This window comes from Pistacia vera, unplaced genomic scaffold (assembly GCF_008641045.1).
Source record: "Pistacia vera cultivar Batoury unplaced genomic scaffold, PisVer_v2 Contig691, whole genome shotgun sequence".
Lineage (NCBI taxonomy): Eukaryota > Viridiplantae > Streptophyta > Magnoliopsida > Sapindales > Anacardiaceae > Pistacia > Pistacia vera.
In genome coordinates, this window is record NW_022196547.1 from 726175 (window position 1) to 735071 (window position 8897).

Consider the following 8897-nt stretch of genomic DNA (forward strand, 5'->3'; position numbering starts at 1 on the left):
TCTTCGGAGATCGCAGCAAGACCGTCGGCAGGATGTCGCGACGACCTGGTGTGGTCGAGGAACACCTCTGCTCGGACGTTATACTGTTTTTTAATCCTATCAAATTCTTCTCGGGTGAGAATCGAGAAGACTTCAAGGGACGCGTCCGCGGGAACTTCCCGCGTGGACGAGCTGGTTCCTTCCTCGGGTCTGGACGTTGACGGATCCATTCGAGTCTGCAACATCGACAGACACGGTCATTTAATCCTTCGTGTTTTGCCCCGTGCGGCGGCAAGGGACAAACTCCTAAAACCCTAATAGTAACTAGAGCCGCTACCCACGGCTCGAGTCCGGCAACAGTGGCGCGTCTCTGGTGGAACACCGAGAGACAACGCCGTTGCCCACCAACCAAACAAATGCAAAAAAAAAAAAAGAAAAGAAAGAGAAGAGAATCTTACTTTCTGGGATGCGTAATCGAGGCCGAAACTTGTTCCAGTTGCCTGATAAACGTCGATCGGGAAAGAAAGATCTCTGGTTTGCAAAGGTTTGTCACTCAAAGCAAAAGAAATGTCAGTGGCGTCATCTGAAAAATGTGAGTTCTTATATGGGCAACGAATCGACGGTTGCAACCCCTCGGAACCGAAGCGACAGCCTTCTCTCTCCTCCCCGCATTTAATGCACCCCACGTCGCATTAAATGCCATAATAAGGGCTGACGTTTCAAATGCGTTGAGCAGTCAAAAGCTGTCAACACGACGTCGAGTCAGCACACCATGCATTTAATGCATCTGACACATTACAGCGCGAGCAGAGTGCCCGACAACGCGGATACAGGTTCATTGAATCTCCACAGCATAGAAAGGAATGCCCGACGAATCCAGGTCGCTAGAATGATGGTCATCAGGTCGTTTGGATAAGGGTGGCTTGAGGTCGTGCTTGCAAAGGATTCTGCACCGAGCTTCTTCCGTTCAGGTCGAAAAGACCAAAACCTATCACGGCACGAGTTAGTTTCCAAGGTTCGACCCTCCAAACCTTACAAACTAGGGGGCTTCTGTTATGCCTGGGAAAGTAAGGGCTGACGTGGAAGGGTCACATGGAGAATGACCTGCTCCCGTCAGAACAACAAACACACGTCAGGTCTGCCAAACGATATGGAGCTCCCACGCGTCCATTTCCCTGCTGTAAACCGTGCGAAGTCAGCTTGGGAAGAAGGTGATGGGACATAAAGCCGGATTATATCCTGACAATCACACCAACCCAAGGATTTAATGATGATTACACGCTTCAGCTTGATATAAGAAGAGGAAGACCCCTTCATTAAGGGGATTCGACCATTTTTACAAAAGATCATGCCCTCTCTCTCCTGTAAAAAACACATTTTACTTTTTCTAAACCTCTTGTAAGTCAGTCCGCTGTTGCGACCTGTCCCACACTATCATTATCAATACACATCAGTGGACGTAGGATTTGCTACCTTAGCATCCGAACCACTTTAAAAACTTTCATAGCATTTATTTCTCTTTATATATTCATTTTCACGTGTGCTTTTTGATCAATCAACGTTGCACACGTATCGGTTAGTTGGTGCCCAAAGTCCCGCATCAACAGTCACCATTAACAAACCCATTTGCCTGCTGTTGTCTGCACCTTTCTTACTGGTTTTTAAGTCGTTTTTCTTGGGATTTTGCGTAAAAAGGACAAATTTTGAAGAAATTTTATGGGTTTGGTTTTGATGGAATAAAGATTGCTTGCGCAAATGGAAGATTCACACGAGGTAAAGTGAAGATGAAATGAAGAAAGCGAAAATGGAAGAGAGAAAATGTAGGTTACGACTCGATTGTCAAATGAAAACATGGTAAAAGGGATTTGGAATGGGGGAGTCACCGGTGAAAGATTTTAGGGACATGGATCGCAAATAGGTGAAAAGCGGTTGAAAGTGGATTTAGGAATATAAAGGGGGTTTTCAGTTTGACCCGGTTTTTGGAAAAAAAAAAAAAAAATGGTTGGACCGACGGGTTGCTACAGTACCAATGGTCCAACCGTGGGTGAAACTAGGCCAAATCACTCTTCCGGTTTTTTGCCTATCCCGACTTAGCTCACCAGCCAACTCTCGGTCAAACCGGTTCAACCGGTCGAGCCAAGCCGGGTTTTAAAACATTGAGATAACCTCGGTAATCTATCTTTGATTCTGGACATTCCCTTGTTTGATTGTCAAGTAATATAAGATTCCGATAATCTTCCAATACCAATAGCAGTTATTGTTGGTAATATAAGAGATAATCTGATTACCTCCATTTTTTAGGTATTGTAAGATTACTTAATAATCTTATTTTTGTTACAATTTTACCTTCCACTATTAAAATTTTTGGACAATAATTTCCTTACTTTGAAATTAATTTACATGAACTCTACCATTAAAATTTTACCCCTAAATAAATAAAGTTTTGGACAGTAATGCCCTTATTTCTAAAACAATTTACAAGTCACCCAAGAGGACTGATGCAGTTGGCCACCACCACCACTGGCGACCATCGTCGGTCAACATCACCAGAATGGCGTACAACTGGCTGGATCTGGCTGGTTGTGCGCCAATATAGCCTTTTTCGGCCCTATCAATAGTCGTAAACAGCAAGATGGCCGTGGATTTGAGATTTTTTTGGTTGAGCAGCTGCGGATATTAAGCTCGATTTGGGATGCTTTTGGCATCACCGTCGGCCCCAACCACCACCATCTTACCCCCCTCGTTTTCCTTTTCAAATCCCACCAAACCCTATCACCGGAGCTGCCCCCAACGGGTTGGGCTTAAGTACAAGCGAAATCACCCGCACTTGCACCAATCAACTCCCCTTCACCTTCTCTTCAAAACCCCTAAAAGAAAATCTCTGTTGCACTTCTTGATCGACGGTCGGCGATGGTTTATGCAACTGACAGTGGCTTGAGTGGGTGGGGGTGTTTTTGTCAAAAAATAAACTTTTATGTGGTTGGAATGTTTCAGAAAAATCTCAAATGTAGGGGGCTAAAAAATGATTAAAAAAATAATATTATATTAATATTTTAAAAAGAGGGCAATTTAGTAATCTATATAAATTCCCATCAATTTCTTCCTCCTAACCAAACATATCAATATAACATACCCACCAATTTATTTCAATCTAACCAAACACAGTCAATATAACATTCCTTGTGATCTTCAAGGTAATCTATCTTTCCATTAATATAACATTCCCAGTAATAAAATATTTCTTGAACCAAAAACACTCGGAATATTTAGGGAAATGTGTTTGGTTGGTTAGAATAAACTGGTGGCTATATTATATTAATATGTTTGGTTGGAAATAATAAATTTGTAGGCATGTTATATAATTTACTAAATTGCTCTCCTTTTTAAATATTAATATAATATTATTTTTTAATAATCTCTTTTAACCCCCTACGTCTGCGATATGGCTAAAACACCCCAGCCATATAAAAGTTTAATTTCTAACCAAATCACCCCCATCCATTGCCAGCTGCCGACGACGGCGGTAGTTGCCATAACAGTGCACGACCGGCTGTCATTAATAACCAAAAGCCGTAGATCAAGTAGGAAGCAAGCAGAACAGATCTGGTCATTTTTGGCCAAATCTATAACGATTTGGTCGTTTTCGGCCATAGATGTTGACGAAAACGGCCATATCGGCACACGATCGCTCAAATTCGGTCTACGTGTGCCGTTCCGATGTTGTCATCTGGCGGCCTGCAGTGGTGGCCAAATCCGACCAACAATCATGTGTAATATTTTTCAAGTTCACGGGTATTTTCATCTTAAAAATTTCATATATAAGGATAAGATAGTCTTTGATTTTTTTTCTAAATTTTTTTCAAAACAAGGGTATTATTGTCCAAAAAATTTGATAGTTAAAGGTAAAATTGTAACAAAAATAATATTACCAAGTAATCTTAAAATACCTAAAAAAAATAAAGGTAATTAAATTACCTACTACTATTGGTTTTGAAAGATTACCAGAATATTATATTACTTGGTAATCAAATAATAAAAGATGACATTATCTCAGCAATCTTATACCCCCAACCAAACACACATTGAGTGTTTTATTATTTACCAATGAAGAAAAGTTAGGCCTTTAAATGACCCTAGGTGGCCGAGTGGGGCTATAGGTACTCTTAGATGTATTACTTAAGAGATTTTGAGTTCAATTTTTCTCAATTGCTAATAGGAATGACCACTAAAGGATATATATAATAAAACAAAACAAAACAAAAAAGTTATGCCTTTACAAGCTAATTCCTTTCTCCAAGGAGTTAGCTTTAAGCTTTTACATATGAATATTCATATCATTTTTTATTTTTTTTATTAATTTTAAGAGATATGTTAAAATGGTGCCCTTGCATAATTAATCTATTATATAAAAAAATTCAATAACTCTTACAAGTAAATGCTAAATATTCAACAAAAATTAAGATGTATTCTATCTTTTCTAAAATATATATTATATTAATTATAAAAAATAGATTCAATTTTTAATCACACCGTCACGATCGACTTCTCGAATTCCATGTGGCAACTGAGGAACAGAGCACTGTGAGAATTATTAAAGAAAGATTAAAGTTTTGATTCTTTTGAAGATAAATCTTGAAAGGGAAACTACAGAAGTAAGAGTGCCTTGCGAAATGGGACAGCATTTCCTTGAAATGGGCTGTGAGGTGCTTTGAGATAGTAGGAAACAAAAGCGAGGAGGAAGCACAACGCCTCAGAAACTTCATATTCTTCACTTATTTATTCTAACATACAGCTGCATATGAACAAAGATTGAGAGAGAAGGATGGATGGATTTACATAAGAGACATCTACAATTTACTAGTTAGTATGAGGCTCCCATCAGATTATACGAAAAGAAATATAATATTGCTGCTTAGTCAGCTACATAGTTCTGGATGATGTAAAGCTGCCTTCTCTGACGCTACTCGATAGCATATTGCTGCTCTTCTCTCTGTTGAAAAAGGTTCAAGGTTTCTGTCGCTTCCACAAAGGCAAGCCACATACTTCTTTCATACTCCAACATATCTACAATTTGAATAACAAAAAAGTTGCAGATTAAAAATCAAGCTGTATAAATCACTGTTGAAGTTGAATTCTCACCTTCTCCAGTGCAGCCTTTGCCGCACATCCCTCTTCTTCCCTCTGCTTGCAAACTTTCAAAGCTTCTTCAGCTTTTAGCATGCGTCTCTTGGACTCCAGCATATCTCTATTAATCTTATCTAGAAGAGTCTTCAGTTCTGAAGTCTCTGCCTCACAACAACACAACTTGTCCTCAATTTGGCGAAGCATGTCCCTAAGAAGTGAAGCCTCTTCTCGAAGTGACGGAAGATGTTTACTGGAAGAAGTAAAGTCAGACACAGCCCTCTCATGGACCTTAGACATATGACCCAAGTGAACCTTTTCACTGTTATACAGCTCAGTACACCCTCGCAAGGATTGTTCATTGCAGATCGACTGCTCTATGGCAGAAAGTCTTGTCACTGAATCAATGAATTGTTTCAAACGACCAGAAAATGCATCATTGTCAACTGGCATGCCATCTAGAAGAGGTAAAAATAAGCGTGCAGCTTCTTTCATGGAATCATAATTAGACGGACTGATCAAGTTCGGGAACATGACAAGCTGATTCTGAATATGCAGAACCTCAAGAGATTTTGAAATTAAACTTGCAACAAAATCTCTAACATTTTCATCCTCTATTGTAGTGGAAGAACGTTTGAGACCTGAACCTGATGGCTTCCGGATATCACCATTCCAGAGCTGAAGATCATGCCCAGGAATTGGCAATAATAAATAGTCATCGTCACCGCGGGAAAGAGACTGGCTTGGAGAGCGAGTTAAGCCTTCAGGATTATGCATATTTCTGTCTTTAGGAACGAAGATGAGATCATATGAAGGAAATATACCTATTAGAAAGTAATGTTAGAACCCATAACTGGAGGGAGAAACTAATACCACATATACACACGTAAAACCCTACCACAAAAGAAAGGACTGGGAGGACGATCTTTTAAACATCGTGGAGGAGGGAAAGCAAGCCTGCCCAACCAGCCCACCAGTTGGAGACCTAAGCTTTGATAAATCACATCTGTTACCTCCAAAACAAATATCTACTGTAAATTTAAAAGTATTACCATTATAGTATGACAAGATGTAAACAAAGAATAGAGGAAAAAATCGGTAAAAAACAGCAAAAATAGAAATAAGCACCTGCGGTTGAAATGCCCGCAACAGAAATCTGCTTCCAAAACTCCATCTGTCGGCAATGAATATCATACTGAGACATTAGACGATCACTGAAGCTTTCTGCATTGTGGAATCCCATGACTCTACTCCTGCATGACTAGATCACCTTTGGCAGAATTGGGGACAGTATTTTCATTTTGGGGAGTCAAACATAGGGATGGATCATGTCCTTTTTCAGGCAAAATTCTTGAGCCTACCAGAATCTTGGTTCTCCTTCAACAGTACATAAGCTTGGGCTGAAGATGTAGGCACAGCCTCAGAATTCGGGAAATCTTGGGGGTTTGACAAAATGGATTCCATCCTCTCATGCTGCTCAGTTTGCAATTCATTGTTTGTTTCATCAAAACCTTGTGGCTATCACACATAGATTGAGGTGAGCCATAGCCTTGCTTTTTGATGATTGACTATCTGCCAATCAAAGAATGGGCAAGCCCCAAGTCCCTAGGTCAAAGTCACAACACTTTGATCAGAATCAAACCAATTAATGAAGACAGTTGGTTTCAAGCACATCTTCTCCCAGCTTTTCTACATATGTTCATGTTGTTTTATAAAAAATAAAAGGGAGCATGGTTTGAAATGAGTTTCTTGATTAATATTTCTCCAAAATTCATAAATAAACTGCAAAAAATATGCGAGTGAGATAGGGAAAATTAAACATCATAAAGTTAAAGAAGATCTCTCTATTGTACATCAGCAAGTGTGTATGAAATATGCTATATAATTCTCCACTGCTAAGGGCTCATCAAACTATTCATGAACTATGTTCAGGTATTAGATCCACTTCATGACAGGAAATAATTAACTCAAATCATTTTAGCTAGTATAGAGGAATTTCTCTGCGATGGGAGCTAAAATCACCTTCCCAGAACTAACAATCCCAACTGCCAAGGCAGAAGCAGAATTAACTCTCTAGCAAGTAATGTTTCAGTTTTGAACCTGAAGCAAAAGGGAAAGACCATCTGTGCTCAAAGTAAATAGCAATTGTCATCACCAATTACATTAGTCAAATGAACGTACTCATAGTTACTCGCATCATGCGAGATGGCATGCTCTTCTTCAGAAATAAAAAATGAAACACAAAAAGAAGACTATTCCTGCTTCCAGCCACAGCTAAGTCACAGTCCTTTAAGAGAATTAACTCCTTTAGTGGTTCAGGGCTTAAAGTTTGTTGAAGGAACACACACAACTAGTTGGAATCAAACAGAAAAACTAGATCAAGAAGACCAACAAAACTAACATCAAATCTAAATGACTACGTTATACTGACGAAGTACTAGTTATGAATGATTAAGATTATACCTTTTTTATGGGACAAACAAAATAGCTGCGACCACGTTGGGTCTTTAACTTCAACATATTTCCTACATGTTCCGCACCACAAGGACATTTAGGAGGAGGAACCTTTGATCTTCTGTCTTGATCTCATCACACCATTTAAAAAATTTACATTTTCCACTTCCCTATAAATGATTTTTTAAAATAAACCCAAATGAGAGCAAGAAATCGCAGCAAATGAAAAACAAACATCTTTAACTAAGAATCACAAAACAAGAAGAAACGAACCTGTACAGGGGAGGTGTAGAAACTCCTATCAGGGTTCTTTCAGTTTTAGAAACCAAATGCGGCAAGTTCCATTACCACATGGCAGTGGACAAGGGATAATCGCACCTCCTGGGGTCCACCACGACTGGAGGAAGGTGACGACTTCTCGGGAGTTTGCTCGGGCAAACTCTGCCATGACCCGGCTTGCTAAAGTAAAAGCATAATCTTTTTGCATTCTGTACTCTGAGAGAAATGAAGCGTTGTTGCCGTGGTGTGGGCGGTGGCGGTGGCGGTGGTGGTGGTGGTGGTGGTGGTGGTGGTGATGGCGATGATGGAAGAGTTGACTTTTTTCTCACATATCTGGATTATCAGGACGGTGACACCTGATACTGTATTGAGTATTGACACCGTAAAACGAGCCCTATTTTCATGCCACAATTTATTTTAAAATTACAGAAAGACCTCTGCTATTGAGCATTATTTTGATTTCCCACATGGTTTGCTAATGTTTCGTTCTCCTCCCTCCAAATTTGCATAATTACTGAGCCAGTAAATGTTCGTTGATGTCACGTAGTCTGTCATATCATATCAAACATGACTGAAAAAAAATCTCGGTTCACTATTTTATACTTTTAAAATAGTAATTTGAAAAAATTAAAATTGAATATCTATGTAATCTAACCCAAAGGTAATTATTAATATTTTAAAAATTAAATAAAGTAAAATTAGATTTTAAAAATATTATTACAAAATATTTAGGTTTTTAAAATAAGATAGAATAATAATATGAATCAAAGCTACAGTAATTTGAACTCCTTGCTATGCAAACCAAGAGATTAAATTAATTATAAAAACTAGATTCAATCTTTAATCACACCGTCACAATCAACTTCTCGAAATTCCACGTGGCAAAGCCTAACTCAAACTCCATCAGCTGTTACTTTAACCATGTCACCTACCGTGACGGGATCACTTTGTCTCTGTTGAAAAACCTACCAAGTTTATATAAAAGCTTAGCGGCTTCGCTTCCGCCACCACAACAGTTAACGAGGCTTCGGTCCAGTGTCTTTTAAGTACTAGAACAGATGCCT

At 39.1% G+C, this 8897-nt stretch overlaps 1 long non-coding RNA gene across 1 annotated transcript; it reads right to left on the reverse strand.

Moving 5' to 3' along the window:
* Positions 1 to 5849: 5849 nt before the first annotated feature.
* On the reverse strand, positions 5850 to 6245 carry LOC116113797. Its single transcript, XR_004125469.1, has 3 exons — positions 6229 to 6245; positions 5999 to 6106; positions 5850 to 5924 (listed from the first exon to the last, which is right to left on the reverse strand). It is a non-coding gene; the product is annotated as an uncharacterized LOC116113797 (long non-coding RNA).
* Positions 6246 to 8897: the final 2652 nt, after the last annotated feature.